Source organism: Vidua chalybeata, chromosome 18, assembly GCF_026979565.1.
Source record: "Vidua chalybeata isolate OUT-0048 chromosome 18, bVidCha1 merged haplotype, whole genome shotgun sequence".
NCBI classification, from domain to species: Eukaryota; Metazoa; Chordata; class Aves; order Passeriformes; family Viduidae; genus Vidua; species Vidua chalybeata.
This window is the reverse complement of record NC_071547.1, coordinates 12,937,524-12,954,057: the sequence shown is the minus strand read 5'-3', so window position 1 is coordinate 12,954,057 and position 16,534 is coordinate 12,937,524.

The window sequence follows — 16,534 nt, the reverse complement described above, 5'->3', positions numbered from 1 at the left end:
GCAGGGTCGTGTTGCCCAGTTGTGACCAGCTCCTATGGGAGGTTTCATGGTGTGGGTTTGACCCCAGACAGACACTGCCTTGTGCCAGTGGCAGCCTCGTGCTGCACCAGTGGTGACAGCAGGGCCAGCAGTGCCCATTTCCAGCCCGGCCCTGCTGTCCCTTCATGGAAGGGGTGAATGCCAAAACAGAATGGGCTCCTCCATCTCACAGCTGAGGCACTCAGGGACATCCCTGGATGCCATGGTGTCTCCCAGTGCATGATGTGGCTTTCTTCCATCATCCAGCCTGCCACCAGGGAAGGGACCCTGGGTGTCCCCTGTGTCCCTGCCCTGGAGGATGTCCATTTTGGGGTTGCAGCCCATTTGTGGGGCCCCTTTTCCTGCCTGCACTGTGGGATACAATGCACTCAAAGCAATACAACCCCCCCAAAAACACAGGCATGGGGCGGGGCATCATCACCTTAGGACGGGCATTATGCCCCAGGGCCAGGTCCTGCAGCGCTTGTCACCATGGCACCCTGATGGCTGCCAGGGTCATCCTGATCCTGCAGCTGGGGACACACAGGTGTCCCCATGGCTATTGTTACTACGGCATTATATGGCCAACTATGCTGGCAAGTCCAGGGCTGGACATCCAAACTTAGCCCTTCCTTGTGTCAACACCCACAGCTCATCCCCGCCAGGGATGTGGAAGGCGCCACGGGGTGCCACCAACCCGCCCCGGGCAGCTCGAGAGCTGTCAGGGCCCGGGGGCAGGGTCAGGCTCTGCGGGCCGGGAGCTGGGCTGAGGACGATGTCCTGCGCGGGAGCGAGGAGCTGTGCACATCTGGATTTCTCACGCTTGCGTTCAACATCCCTCCTCAACCAGATGGCAAAAATAAATAAATAGAATAAATCACAGCCTCCTGACATAAATCGGGAACTCACGCCCCGGCTCTGCCGTTTCATGAGTCTCCCTGGAAGACAGTCAAACCCAGGCGAGGACAATGGGTTCACTTCTCCCCTGTGTCGGGTCATTCCCAGTTAAGGCTCATTAGCAGCAGGCGGGGGATTAACTCTTCCTTCCCTGGAAATGCATGGACAAGCCCCTAAAATTCCCCAAATCCCTTCCCCTACCCTCCCCTGAGGTTTTGGAGTCGGGGCCGACGGTGGCCCCCGGCTCGTGCCATCGCCCCAGCGAGGCAGGACGCGCTGCTCTGCTCATCTCAGACTCGGGAGATATGGAAAGGGCTTTCAATTACCTCAGCCAGCGGCTGATCCCACCCAGCCGGCGCCCCGGGGAAGCGGGCCAGCCCCACGAGCCGGACCGGGAGCACCGCGAAGGAACCGGCGCTGCGGCTTCCCCAGCGGCACCGGCAGGACCCTGTCTGCGACTCCCGTTCGGCCCCAGGACCAGAGAAACTATGTTGGCTGGGACGAGAGCCAGGAGGGGCTCCGGGGAGCCATCCGTTGCGATGGGAGCGATGCTCGCGCCCCGATAACGGAGCGGCCTGACCACGGGCCCCGAGCGGCGGGTCAGCGCTGCCTTCGGGGAGCGGGATACGTGAGGAGCTGCTCCTGCCCGCGGTGAAGTCAGTGCCGCTGCCTGGGTGTGACTGACTGACCTCAGCCCTTGGCCCCGCGGCGTGGATCATGTGCTGCCTGACGCCGCGCGAACCCGGCCGGACGGGCCCTCGCTGCCCCGGGGCCACCGGCCAGACGGGACTTGCCGTCCGCGGGGGCAGGTGCGGGGCTGGGGCACCACCGGCTGCGCGTCCCTTCCGTGGGGTGACCCGCGCTGCATCCCCGGGACCGAGCCGGCGGGAGCATCCCAAGCAGGGCTGACCTCGCCGGCAGAGCCGGGGATGGCGGTCGGGTCGTTCCCTGAGAGATCCCAGGTGGAGCATCCCGCCTTCCCCCGTGTGCACCCAGGCTGGGGTCGGACCCACTGCTGCCCACGGCAGAACCCCTTCCCCATCCAGGGGTCCCCCCAAGGCTCGGCACTGGCCAGACGCGTTTGGCTGATGACCATCTCCCCAGCAGGTCCCCAAGCCGGGTCCCCGAGGACGGGAACATCGCATCCCGAGGGCCGGCTGGAGGCTCCATCCCGGGCTGGCCGCCGGCCCGAGCACGCAAAGCAGAGCCGAGCCCATCTGAAACGCATTCGGGCACTGTTGCTGCAATAGCAGATGCTCCTGCGGGTCGCCGGCCACATCACAGCGCGCCGGAGCGGGAACCGCACGCTCACATGGGAAGAAACAGTTCTTGTCCCAAACGGCTCGAACTCCTAATTGGGGACCAACCGTGACAAATAAACAAGACAATGGGCTGGAGGCGAGACGAAAGCAACCTCTGTCGCAGGACGCGGCTCCGAGAGCCGCCCCCGTGCCCAGCAGGGGACTTGGCACAGGCCCGCAAGAGCCGGGGGGAGGGCAGGGGCCAGGATCCGGACCCCCTGGCAGAGCCACTCTCTGTGTGACACTGCTGGAGCTCGGGGCTGGCTCGGGAGCAGGATGACACATCCCCAGTGGTCCCTCGAGACCCTTGTCGGTAGCTTTGCTCAGCAAGTGTTTAGTCTCATTTGGAGCGGGGTCAACTCCAGCCCTGTGGAGCTGCTGGAGTGACCACTCCTTGCTGCGACCCAACTTGGGGCTGGCTGGGGACGCCCCGCACGGGGCTTAGGGACCCTTCTCCCTCGAGGAGGGGATGCTTTGGGCTGCCTTGGAGCGACGGGAGGGGCCAGCCCCGGGGATCTGATAGCGGGGTTATCTCGGCTCAGTTATCACCCTCCAACAGAGACCAGGGCACTTCCGCAGCCCCGGCTGCGCTTGGCACCGATGGAGGAGCCCGATAAAGTGCTCAGTGCCCTGGCCAGACCCTCAGCATGCAGAGCACCCGGTCATCAGTGTCCAAAAGGGAGTGAAGATCCCGGCTCTTCCACCCCTGCTCTGCTCAGGTCTCATGGGATGTGGAATCTGCCTTGAAGACTGAGCCCAAAGCCCAAAATTCAGCAGGACCTGTGAGGTTGAAGCTGTTTGAGAGACGTCTGCTTAACAAGGCATTTCAGATGGCCTGAATCTACATAATTCCTGGCCCTGAGGGGGAAATCAGGGCTCAAGGGAAAAATCTCACCTAAGGAAAGGGAATGCACTTTGTGAGGAGGCAGAGGGCTGGCAAGGGTGAAGAGATGGGAAGAAAAGTGTTTAGAAGCAAATCCCAAGCAGGATCCCAGAAGAGCAGGCAGGCAACACTGGGAGAGACCCACTAGTATGGCAGGGATGGTGGGGAAGAACCAGCCCTGGGACTAAGCAGGAGCTGTGGCAGGTCCCCAGGGTCCTTGGAGCCAGGGCTGCAGAGATGGCACATGCCACTGAAGTCCCCTGTACCCCTCCTGCTGCTCCAGCTGGTGGCCTCTGGCCCTGTAGGGCGCACGGGGTTGTGCCACGTTTGGCTGCACATCAGTGCAGCTCTGGGGGAAGATGAGCCCCTGCTCTCCCTTTTCCCACTAAAACTAATTCAGAGAGTCAGCAAAAAAAGTGGATATTCCTGGAGAAACAGAGGAAAGGGAAGCAGAGGTTCCTCTCGATATGAAGGGGAAAGGGACAACAGCCCTGGCTGAGACTGATGGGTCTGTCCCTGCTCTTTGCTCTCTCCACACTTGCTGACCCCAGGGCACAGCAGCACTTCCAGCCCAGTGGCACCACAGGGGAAGAGGGGGACACTCCTAGTTAAAAATTTCCCTGCTCAGGGCTTCACCCAACACCAACAGGACTCCTCTGCTGAGGACCCCCAGCCCATGCCTGCAGCAAGGCAGGGATTGAGCCCTGATGGGCACCTTGGGTGTCCCACCAAACTGGGCCACACCTCCCTCACCTGGCTGAGCTCACTATAAGGATGCCAAGCTTTCCCCCTGGCCTTCACTGCATCTGGGACAGGTTTTGGGGCCAGAAGAGTTGACATGTTAATTTATTACAGCAGAATGAAGTGCTACCTGGCCTGGGTCACGCTCCCCTCTTGTTTCCTAAGAAAACAAGGTGTGCGTGCAATCCCGCCGGGCGAGCGTGTGCGCGCCTGTGGCTGCCAACCAAATTTGACTAAGGGCCCGAGGCTCCAGAGATAGGAAGTTCCTACACGTCTTGTGAAGACAGGAGTGGGAGAGGAGCAAGCTCCAAAATGAGGCCCCACGGCAGCAGCATGAACCCAGCCCTTAAAAGCCACCAGAGATTCTCCTCTGCAGCTGGGCACTGTGAGGCACAATCTGCTCATAGAAAGATTTCTCCTTGCTTTTTTCCCAGCCTGGCATTTCCCACATGGGCTCTGCTGTTGGGGCAGGAATGGCAGCCATGGGTGGGTAAAGTCTGTCTCTTCCTGGCAGCCCTGGTGAGATGCCTGCCAGGCTCTGGGATGGGGTTTTCCACACGGAAACTGTGGTCACCCCACCTTGATGTTGCCAAATTGCGCTGGCAAACACTCCACCTTGGTGCTGCTGTGTGTCAGCTGCTGTGGGGCAGCACTGGCTCTCTGAGGTGCTCATCACCATGGGCTCACAGGTCACCCTGCTACCTTTGGTCCCATCACCCCAGCACCACTGGTCACCATTATCCTGACACACTGGTCCACATCATCCCAGCAACCACCAGCACCAGTCCCCACCATCCCAGTACCATCAGTTCCCAGTGCCCCAACAAGACCAGTCCCCACCACTCTAGTACCACAGGTCCCCAGCACCACCAGTCTTCAGGGCACCAGGAGCTGCAGCCCCTCAGGATTTACCAATCCCTAGGACAAAATGAAAGGCTCTCTCCTTTCCTAACCCTGCTGTAATTCATATTAAAGTTTCCTTTGCCCCCTCCAACATGCCTGGCCAGAGGAGCCCAGTCTGGCTCTCGGTGCCGGCAGGGAGAGCTCCGCAGTCCCAGCCCCGGGTGCATCCACATCCTCGCATGCTCGCCTTGCAGCCAAGCCCGGGAGGAAACAAGCCCCAGCTGTGCCTCTTCACAGCTACTGTGACCGGGCTCTTCCCCTAGAAGGTCTCGGCCGAGCAGCAGGAGGGACCTGCCCCACCGTGCTGGAGCTGGGGCAGAACAAGCTGCACTCCGTGGATTGGAGGTGCAGGGTGCAATTGGCTCCCTGCTCCCCGTGCGGCAGCCCCGACCTGCCACACCAGGGCCTGTGGAAAGCCGGGATAAGACAGGTCCCATCCCGCGCTCTCGGGGCTGGTTCCACGCAGGGCTGTGTTTACATGTCCCCGTGCTGGCCCACATCTGTGTTTATGTGTGTGTTTCCGTAGGGGTGCGTGTGGCTCCGTGTGTGTGGCGAGGTTTCTGGGTGTGTATGGGTGTCTCTTCGCGTCGGGCTCTCAGTTAACCTCTTAGAAAACGAAAACAAGCCTGGAAGCCTGGCAGCTGTTCCCAAGCCCCGCTCCAGCGCCACTTCCAGACAGACGGTAACCACAGGTCTGATGACCGAGCACACACACGCTTCCCTTCGGGCCTTCTTAATTGCGCCGTCAGATATTCTGAAACAAAGGAAATTAAAGACTGAACTGATAGCAATAAATATGTCACGGGAGCAACGGGAGGCAGGCAGCTCCCTGGGCAGCTGGGAACTGGAAGCAGGGAGGGAGAACGGGATCGGGAACTGCTGGAGCCGTGGGCAGGAGACCAGGCTTGGTCAGGGCTCTGCTGAAAGTTGGGTGGGCATTGGCAATGCTGCTGACCCCGGGAGAGGCCTGGGAACGCTCCAGCACAGACGGGCTGGATGGCCACGTTGGATTTCTCATGGAAACTTGCGTAGGGTCTTGCCAGGTCCCAGGATTTTTTTTTTTCCCTTGTCTTTGCCCAGATTTTCTCTAAGCGGCTCCTCTGATTCCCTCCAGCTGCCTGCACGCGAGCACTGCAGCAAATGCCTGGAGAGAGGTGGGAGGAGGGATGCCGCCCTCTCCCAGTGGGCACATGGCCAATCGAACCTGGCCAGAGGGGACTGCTGGCCACAAATCTGTTTGCCTGCAAAGGTGTCAGCACCAGTTTAGGGGCTGAGATGGATGGGGACCACCAAAATTGTGCTCGAGGATGGGATGGGAGAGCCCTGGGAAGCCGAGGTGGTGCAGGCAGGCTTCAGAGCAGGGATGAGCAGGCAGCAACTTTGGCAGTGGCTGGCAGAGCATGAGAACCACTCTTCCACCGGCTGCCAGCCCATGGGATGAGGTGATCACTTTGAGAAAGCCCTGACCCGGCATGGGAAACAGCCTGGCAGAGGGGCTGGAAAATCCCAGCACCTGCTGACCCTGAGAAGGTGGAGTGGGAGGTGCAGGGGATGTGGTGGAGCAGAGCAGAGCAGTCTGCTGTCCGCCACTGGAGGGTGGGACAAGACACTCCAGGGCTTTGACCACAGTGAGAGACATTCAGGAGAGATCTTCCTGATTTTCCAGGATTGCTGCATGTGGAAGAGCTCCAGGAAGAGACAGGACAGGGACCAGACAGGCAGCTCGCTCCCACACAGGAGCTGCTCACAGCAGCATCTCCAAGCTTCACTCCCCAGTTCCACAGACTTTCTCCCAACCTCAGCTTCCCAGCTGGCATGTGCAAGCAGCTCGGTTGAGAGAAGATGGAAGCAAGAGTGGCTCAGGCACGGCAGGATGAGGGGTTGAATTCAGGCAGCAGAAAGGCTTTGCTGGGCTAATCCCCAGCCAGAAGGTTTTTTGGCGTCCTCACAGCGGTGTCCAGCCTATTGTGGGAAAGCACTGAGCGCCGGTCCCAGCGCTGGAGGCAGTGTCACACGGCTCGCGGGAAGCACTGCGGAACCAAGGCACTTCTGGCTGAAAAACATCTTTCCATAACCACAGGGGAGGAGAGAGCCAACTGGGCAGAAAATACAGGCAGGGCAGTTCCCTAGAAATGTCCAAACACTTCCAAAAAATAACCTGAGGTAGCAACTGTCCCCAGCCCCGTTTATATCTCCCAGAGCCCCTGGCTCTCCCAGCTCTGCTATTCCACTCTTCTAGCGCAATTCCTGCCAAGTTCCTCGGGCGCTGATCCAAAAGGCAGCTGGGTGTCCCTGCGGCACCCGCAGCCTTTTTGCTGATGGGCACTTTGCTGGGGCAGCTTCCCTTCCCGGGAGGCAGAGGGGAAGGAAGCGCGGCCGGCCGGGGCTGGCAGTGACCCGTGGCGCTGCCAGGACCTGTGGCTGCCACTTCCGCTGCTCGGAATTGCGAAGCCGCTGCCTCGGGGCGCTGCAGGCAGCTGGCAGGGAGGGACAGGCCAGGGCGCTCCATCCCAGCCTGAAATCCTGGCCGGTTGCTACTCCCGCCGGGATGTGTTGGGTGCCAAAGGCAGGCGCAGCCCCGCGGGGTCAGCCCGCAGCTCCCGATGCCGCGTGCTGGGAGAGAGCCAGACCTGCCCACCGACTGGTGCTGGCACACGGAACCTTCAGGTGCTCAGCCTGGTCTGGAGCCCAGAAATTTGGTCCAAATATGGGGCAGCCTGGAGGAGCAGGGCTGGAGGGAGGCATTGTGTGGAATCCTGCAGTTCGCTGGAGCTTGAGCACCTCTAAGTCCCATCTGCAGCTGCTGTAGGGGTCCATACTGGGACCAGTGGTATTTAGGATCTGCATTAGTTATGTAGAGGAAGGGATGGAGGGCACACTCAGCAGGTTTGCAGATGACACTGAGCTGAGGGTGCAATGACACACTCAAAGGGCAAGGCCATCCAGAGGGACCTGGGCAAGCTCAAGCAGTGGGTCCATGGGAATCTCATGTGGTTTAACCGGACCAAGTGCTGCTGCTGCACCTGGGTTGGGGCAACCCCTGGGATCAATTTAGGCTGGGGATGAAGGGATCAAGAGCAGCTCTGAGGAGAAGGACTTTGGGGTGCTGGTGGGTGAGGGCTGGTCATGCCCTAGCTGTGTGCACTGGGATCCAGACACCCCCCATGCCCTGGGCTGATCCCCCAGCATGGGCAGTGGGTGGGGGAAGGGGTGAATTCTGCCCCTCTGCCCCACTCAGGTGAGACCCCCACCTGCAGAGCTGCCCTAACCCTGGGGGCCAGCACAGGAGGGACCTGGAGCCGCTGGAGCCAGTCCAGAGGAGGGCTGGAGCCACTCTCCTGTGAGGAAAGGATGAGAGAATTGGGATTGTTCATCCTGGAAAAGAGAAGGTTTTGGGGTGACCTAATTGTGGCCTTGCAGCTCCTAAATGGAACCAACAAGAAAGACTTTTACAAGGATGACAGGACACAGGGAATGGCTTCCCACTGCCAGAGGGCAGGGACAGACGGGATACTAGGGAGAAATTCTTCCCTGTGAGGGTGGGGAGGCCCTGGCACAGGGTGCCCAGAGCAGCTGTGGCTGCCCCTGGATCCCTGGATCTCTGGAAGTGTCCAAGGCCAGGTTGGACACTGGGGCTTGGAACAGCCTGGGACAGTGGAAGGTGTCCCTGCCCAGGGCAGAGGGTAGAATGGGATGGGCTTTAATGTCCCTTTTAACCCAAACCATTCTGTGATTCTGTGAGAAGAGCAAAGGAGACTGTTTGATGCTACCCACCCTTGATGCAGGAGACGGCTGAGTCCCTGGAACTATGAGGATCCTTCCTGGCTGTGTGCCATACTGGGAAGAGAAAGGAGAGGGGCAAGGCAGCTTCTCTTTGAGTCTCAGTGGGAAAGCAGCAGGAATCAGAGCACCGTGGGCAAGGGAAAACCCAAGGTTCTCCCGCACCTTTGTTCATTCATGCCCACAGGTGAGACATCCCGACATTCCAGGGAAATCACTCCACTGGTCCCTGTCCCATCACAGAGCAGGATGCAACCCCACAGTCCCACGCAGCCTGGCTGTTCCTATATCCCCCTCCTTCTTCCCCAGGTGAGCCTCTGAGAAGGAACTTCCCACCAAGAACAGACTTGCCTTGCTCCCAGGGAAGGGAATCTGCACCCCTGCTTGGCTTAGGAATTCACTGTTACTCAGAAGGGATCCAGCTTTCTCCGTAAGCTCCTGCCTGGCGAGGGGCAGCTGCTGTGCCTGGCCTCCTCTTCCTCCCGGCCCACGCAGGTGGGGGAAGTGCCTGGCACAGAGTTCCTGCTTTCCTGAGCAAAGGAATGTTCTTTGGCTGTGGGAGTGGCAGCAGGAGAGCAGGTGGGCTCCCAGGAATGAAGTGTTTTTCCCTCCTGCCTTGGCTTGGAGGCCAGCACTGCCCTCGCTGTGTCCTGGAAGCAGAGGCTGGTGCCAGGGGGATTTTATCACCCTCCTTCACCTCTTGTCTTCTTCAGAAAATACCATAGATAATGCTCAAAAGCCAGTCCCCCAATTCAGTTTGGCTCCTGAGTGTCCTCACACAAATCCTTCTGAGACAGTTTTTCAGCAGAAAACCAAGTTTCAAAGGAACTGGAAATAGACAGCAAAACCACCTGAACATGACCTGTAACTCAGCCCCGCAGTGATTCCTATCTCATTCCATCTTTCCTCCACTGTCATACACCAAACCATCTTCTCTCACATCTACCCCCTGAGCCTGCCCAAGGCTGGCTGTGCTCACCCAGGGAGTCCCTACACAGCTCCCAGGAATGCTGCACACACCACAGGATTCATGGGGATCAGTGCTAATCTCCAGACTCACTAAACCCAAAGAAAGTGACTCTTTGTTTCTCAAAAAATCTGCAGAAATACTGAAATCAGCAAAATCCCCATCCTTCCTGCACCAGTAAGCGATGGCTAAACATTATTCTAGATCAAAGGAAGACGGGAATGGCTGGATCAGACCTAAAGCCAATCCAGCCCATCTCTGCCTCCAGCAGTAACTCCCAACAGATGCTCCAGAGGAAGGTGCAAAGCCTCCTTTGTGCACAAACACAAAATACCGTGCCTGGGCAGGACTTCTGATCATGCCTCGCAAGGGCACAGGAGCAAGTCCAGAGGTTTTGCTGGCCAAGACCAGTGGGATGCAGGTGGGATCCACAGCAGCTCATTCAAAGACCAGTGTTAGGGGGGAGCTGTCCCTCTGCAGATAACAGAGAGAGGGATGAAAGGCTTCCTTCAGTGATTCAAAAGGAGAGTCTGTCTCCACTCTGAATCACCCTGGGAAAGAGCTGATCTCTCTTCATCGACCAAATATGGAGTTTGAGGCCGTTGGCCTTCAGTCAGAGCTCTCAAACACCTGAAATTGGAGTGGGTGCACCAACAGAAAGGGTTTCAGCTACAGCAACATCTCTCCATATGTGCCCCTCTTTGATGCCTCCCTCAAATACCACTTGTCACCACTAAGATGCAGATCACGGGAGAAAATGAGATGGCCCCTAGCAGACTGCTGAATTTAGGGAAAATTAATTTCCCAAAGCCCTGCTTCACAAGGCTCTCCAGTAATATTCTGGACTAATAAAGGAAACTCCTCACAGAAATCTACACAACATCAGAAATGGCAGAGAAGCATCTGTTGAGAGCACCTTGAAGAACTGAGCTCTGTCAAATCACTCCTGGCTGGCAGAGTTGTGACCTCAGGAGAGTCACTTCCACTTTGAATTTCAGCTTCTCCCTCTTTATAGTGGGCATAAAGCTCATAGAATTGTAGAATAATTTGGGTTGGAAGGGACCTGAAAACTCATCCTGTTTCACCCCCTGCCATGGGCAGGGACACCTTCCACTAGCCCAGGGTGCTCCAAGCCCCATCCAACCTGGCCTTGGAGACTTCCAGGGATCCAGGGGCAGCCACAGCTGCTCTGGGCACCCTGTGCCAGGGCCTGCCCACCCTGCCAGGGAACAATTCCTTCCCAATCTCCCATCCATCCCTGCCCTCTGGCACTGGGAAGCCATTCCCTGTGTCCTATCTCTCCCTGCATGAGATGTTCAACCTCCTTTACAAAGCACCTTGTGACCTGCAGATGCAATAGGTGCTGATGGATTAATGGAATTACTAATGGAAAGCAGAGGAAATAGGAGCTGAAAACCCCAAGCCTGCCCATGGGCAGCCTTTCCTGCCACAGTGATGCACACGGGGCTGGTGGTGACAGCAGCAGAGCCCCTGTGATGTAACACCTCCAAGGCCCCGGAGCTCCCGGCAGCTCCGTGCGATCCCATCCTGGCAGGTCTGAACAGGAGCCACGGTCCCTCACGGCGTCCTCAGCCTGGCACCACAAGTGATGAGGCGCTCGTGGAGTGGCTTCAAAGGTGCCCTGACATCAGCAAAGCCACAGCACGGCCGCAGGTCTGGCCAGGCCCGCGTGCCCAGCTCCTCCTGGAGCGATTATCAAAGCACTTGAGTCACGGAGCTGCGCTGACCGTCACTGCCTTTGTCCGGCGTGGAAGGATGCCCAGGCGGACAGATCTGACTCTCACATCTCGCTCTCCTTCCCAACAGAGCTTCTTACACAGCACGCTCTGTTGCTGGGCTATAGGAAATTTTTGTCCTGGTTTTCTTGATGTGATCCTTTTCAGACAGAAAACCCTGACTCATGAAGCTGTGACGTTGAATGTGCTGCTGTGTAAGGCCTGACACAATGAGACACTTGGCACCCGCTTGCTCCCAGCCTGGCCAAGGGGAATATATGCATTTTTAAGAACTGAATATCCTATTTTTTTACTTTTAAGGAATAGGGAAGCCTTAGCAATGCTGTAGCAACGAGGGTCACCCAGTCAATGTCTCCCACTGGAGAGTTAAAAAAGCAAAATGAAAAAATAATGGTTTTCCCTTTTCTTTTGCAATCTGTGGCCAAATATGCTGCTGCTCTTCCGGAATGAGCAGCTGCCAATTCCAGAGGAGAAAAGCTCTTGTAGCCAAGTAGCTCAGCTCTTACATTCTCTCCAAGAGCCTGGGAAAAAGGAAAGTCGGCCAGCCAGTCGGCTAAATAATTTCTGGAAATAAGTAGGTAATGGCCCTCCAACACACCACTGCCATGGCAAGTTTACTTGCAGGTTGACGTCTTTTTTTAAAGCAGAAAATTGACACATCCATGTCAAGTCCTTAGATTTCCTTTACAGAAGCACCGTGAGTTGATTGTGGGTCAGATTTCCAAGTCACCAAAAGCTTTAAAGCACACAAAGCTTTCCAAAATTAATACATGCAGCAAGTATACTTGGATGAGCCCATCTGGCCTTAGCTAAAATGTACAGAAATACTGGGAGTTGCATTTATTTTTTTAGATATTCCTGCTCCAAGCCTTCCAGTTAAACTCTCTGCACAGCTCTTTGAAAATAGAACACAGTGTCAGTCAACTGGCCTGATTCCTTTTTTATTTCAGTGTAATTCCAGTGCTTCAGCAGGGAAACCAGGTAACAACCATCAGGAATGGGAAATATTTGATTGTACAGGCAACGCAGCTGTGCCTGCTTGCCAGCATCTCCCAGGTGCTGAAGCATGCACTGATTTGCCATGGAATAACACCAAATTGTTTCTGGGGAGTTTTTGTGCTGTGCCACAGGCCCTGGCTCCTCTTGAGCTTGGTCAGTGTGGAGGTTTGTGCCAAAAAAAGAGGTCCCTGGGGTCCCTGCCCCATGGATAATTCCCTTTCCACCCTCATGAGCTGTTGGCAATGGGGGGAGCCAGGTCAGGGAAAGGTTCTGATTGAAAACTAACCCAACCCATGGGAAGTCGATCCAAGCTTTAGGAGAACACACAGGTTGTAACTACCTGTGCTGTCCTTTCCCAGCCCATTGCTTAGGGGACACAGCTGGGAATCACCAGAGCCCTGCTGATGTGGGATTGTGTGCTCCAGGAGGAATGAACAACAGCAAGTGACTGCCTTCAATGGATAAAATCCAGTCTTCAGTTAATGGCAGGGAAGATAGTGGGACTGGAAGACGGAGATTAACTTCCATGGTGAGACCCCACCTGCAGAGCTGCCTCCAGCTCAGGAGACCCAGTACAAAGAGAACATGGAGCTGCTGGAGAGAGTCCAGAGGAATCCATGGAGCTGCTCCAAGAGCTGGAGCCCCTCTGCTCTGGAGCCAGCCTGGGAGAGCTGGGGGTGCTCACCTGGAGAGGAGAAGGCTCCAGGGAGAGCTCAGAGCCCCTTGCAGGGCCTAAAGGGGCTCCAGGAGAGCTGGAGAGGGACTGGGGACAAGAGATGGAGGGACAGGAAAGGGAATGGCTTCCCAGTGCCAGAGGGCAGGGATGGATGGGATATTGGGAAGGAATTGTTCCCTGTGAGACTGGGAAGGCCCTGGCACAGGGTGCCCAGAGCAGCCGTGGCTGCCCCTGGATCCCTGGCAGTGCCCAAGGCGAGGTTGGGCAGGGCTTGGAGCAGCCTGGGATAGTGAAAATGTTCCTGCCCACGGCAGGGGGAGGAGTGAGGTGAGCTTTAAGGTCCTTTTCCATGAAAACCATTCTGTGATTCTGTGCCTGGAGAGCTGCAGCAGAGAACAGCTGGAGATGTGTGAGCAGAGTTCAGCATGTTTTTGCATGTAGGTTTTTGCATGTAGGCAGAACTCCTTCACTCTGGAATTATTGATCACTAATGGAGCTGCATCTTGCAACACTGTTTTAATAACACTGAGAAAGCACTTGGAAACACCAACAGATCAAACCCTTTAACAAAGCTCCTGCAAGGGCTCCTGAGATGGCTCCTGCCCCAAAGGCCAGCACTCCCTATGTGGGGGAAGAGTGGAAGGGAGGGAGGGAGGGAGGGAGTCCTTCCCTAAACTGCTGAATGTCCCCACACTGCAGGGTCTCCTGCATCCCAGCACTGCTCCTCACCCACAGGCACGTGCAGCTTCGTTTTTCTGTCTAGAGTGAACTTTTAAGGAGAAATATTGAGGGACAAAAAGCAACTGTCCCCCTGATTCTCCTACAAGGCCCTGACCCTGTGCTGAGCCTCGACCACCTGCTCGGGCTGACATTCACGAAGCTGAGGCTGGCAGAGGCTTGGGCACATTCTAGCCAACTCCAAATGCCAGTTTTGTTTTCTGGAGACACCATTTTCCTGTGTTTTACACAGTCTTACCCTCTGTTATTGAAAAAAAGGTCTGTGTGTGATTCAAGTCAATCTACTGCACAAAGGACTTGGTTTCCCATTATCAAGCCCAGACTTTCATCAGAGTAAACATCCCCTTGCTTCACATCCTGTAGAGAAACACAAGTAGCATGAACAGAATCTAGCATGACATGCTTGGAAAAGAAACCAGTACCTTGTATTTGCCTCCCACATCCCCTTTCTCCCTCTGGTGTTTGCCCAAAGTCCTCCAGGGCAGGGCTGGGTGCTTTTCTTACAAACAGCCCTGAACCTTCCTGAAGGATGTTAAATCATAGAATTGTGGAACGGTTTGGATGAGAAGGGACCTTTAAGCCCATCTCATCCCACCCCCTGCCACAGGGACACCGTCCACTATCCCAGGGTGCTCCAAGCCCTGTGCAAGCTAGCCTTGGACACTTCCAGGGATGTGAGTGTTGAACTCACTGATCACAGCCAGGGTATTTGCATTCCTATTTTTCCAGTGTACAGTCAGCTCCCCAGCCAGGTATTCACACCATCAGCCAATCAATTCTGCCTTAGAACAGTGGGTCATTGATGCTCTGGGAAATGCCAAACAGGCCTGTCTGGCACACGGATACCCAGGGCAGCATTTCCTATGGAAAACTGTGAGCCTTCGGAATCTCAGCCTCCACTTAAAGGAAAGATCTACTTGCCAACCAGACTTAAATTAGCCTTGGAAACTGATCCTGGAAAATGTGCCAGCTCAGATACAAATCCCTCTTACTTACCTCGTGATGACAACAAAAGCCTGGTGAAATTTTACTCATCCATTAACAGAAAAGACCTTGCCCGGTGACACACGTGGGTGGGATTCCAGCAGGGTGACATTGCTTTTGGCACGAGGGCCTTGGCCCCCAAGAATGGCAGCCCTGTGGCATGACAAATGCAGGCCACAGCCACATACCTTACCTGCTGACTCAAGGGGAAGAATGCAGAACCTACAAAAATTAAACTTCCAGCCAAAATCCTGAGATGGTTATCTCATAGAACAGCCCCTGGGGTAAAAGACTGGTGATTACAATTACACTCAGGAAAACACTGGTTGATTTCTAAACACCTTCAGAGCAAGTTATAGCCAAGACATTCCACTGGGGTCACTTCCTAAATTCACTGGAGGGAAAACATGAGCACTCAGCTCACTGGGACAGTGATTTTTGTTTTGCCACCATGGATAGAGGCCCCTCCATGTTCCATTAAAATCAGTGGCAGAACTCTCCTGTTTTTAGCATGAACTTATCTTCGTTTCTCCTGCTCCTGGGTCATGTTTCGTTTCTCCTCCCTGCTGTCTCTCCAAAACCGAAATAGCAGCAGCAGCAGCGATCAGATCAGATGACTTCTTAGATCACACACAGCCGTGGAAATCCCAAAAGAATCCTCTAGTTTCAGGTGAAAACCAAATGCTGATACCTGTCCACCCGCTTCCCGTACAGCCCCAGGGACTGGGGTTATTTTCCTGTCAAGGACAGAATATATAAGGCTGTGGTTGAGATGATGCATTTTCCATTTGACTTCAGTTTAACTTTCAGTTTGAAACCAAGACTGCTCTTCTTGTTAACCACTCTCTCAGAAAGAAGGAAGGATTTCCAGAAACCCCACTAACCTGGCTGTGGCTTAGCAGGTTGAGGATATCCCCACCACAGCGACGGAAGAGCCTGTGGTCACAATAAATGAGAACAGGTTCCCTTCTTCACTGGTTTTCTGAAAAACCCTGGGGAGCACTCGCTTTCCCCTTACAGACCATTCCTAATATTTGGGTTTTTTAAGCAGCTTTTAATCTTAATTGCTGTTGGGATCTTTGGGTGATCAAAGGGAGGATGGCTGTGATTCTTTGTATTACTCACTGCTGCATTAGCACCGGGATCACATATTCATTTATTTTGGTTGAGGAGGTAACAGTCTCCTTTCACTGCACGCACACAATTACTGTAAGCATGCAGGGGACTTGCCAAATGATGCATGAGGGGAGGAGGAGAATCTTTGAAGAAAATTGTTCAAACGTAATTTAGTTCACTAATTGGCAAGGGACCGTTACTAACGAATTGCTTCTGTTTTATGTCAGTAGTGAATCAGGTTGATGATGTGTAACATACATTAAGTCAGTTAATGAGAATTAACTAGAAATGCGACCGAAACACAAGAAAAAGGGTTTTTCACCTTTAACTAGCCAAGCAGAATCACCAATAAATAAAAGGATATGTGTAAGTGGCTTACACATAAGTGGATTCCAATCTGCAGTGGAAAGACTTCTTAGAATCTTGCTGGTAACCACAACTTAAAGGAGTGAGATCACCTTGCTGGAGCAGCCATAATCACAGCCATGCTTCACTCTCACCCCTGTGTGTGACCCAGCAGCACGACATGGCTTTGGGTGCAGTCAGGGCTGCAGGAATGTGGCCCTCAGAGCCTAGCAGTGCCAGGGCAGAGCTGTGAGGTGACAGCAGGCCCACGTGCAGAACCTGGCTCACTCGTGGATGTGCAGCCCTGAGAGCAAACACTGTTACAAAACCCAGGCAGAAGGAAAGTTTCTGGCTGGCTTTGGCATGTGAACAAACTGGCTTATTAAGCCACAGGTGCAAAAATGAGAACATGGAGTGAAAGTGAGGAAA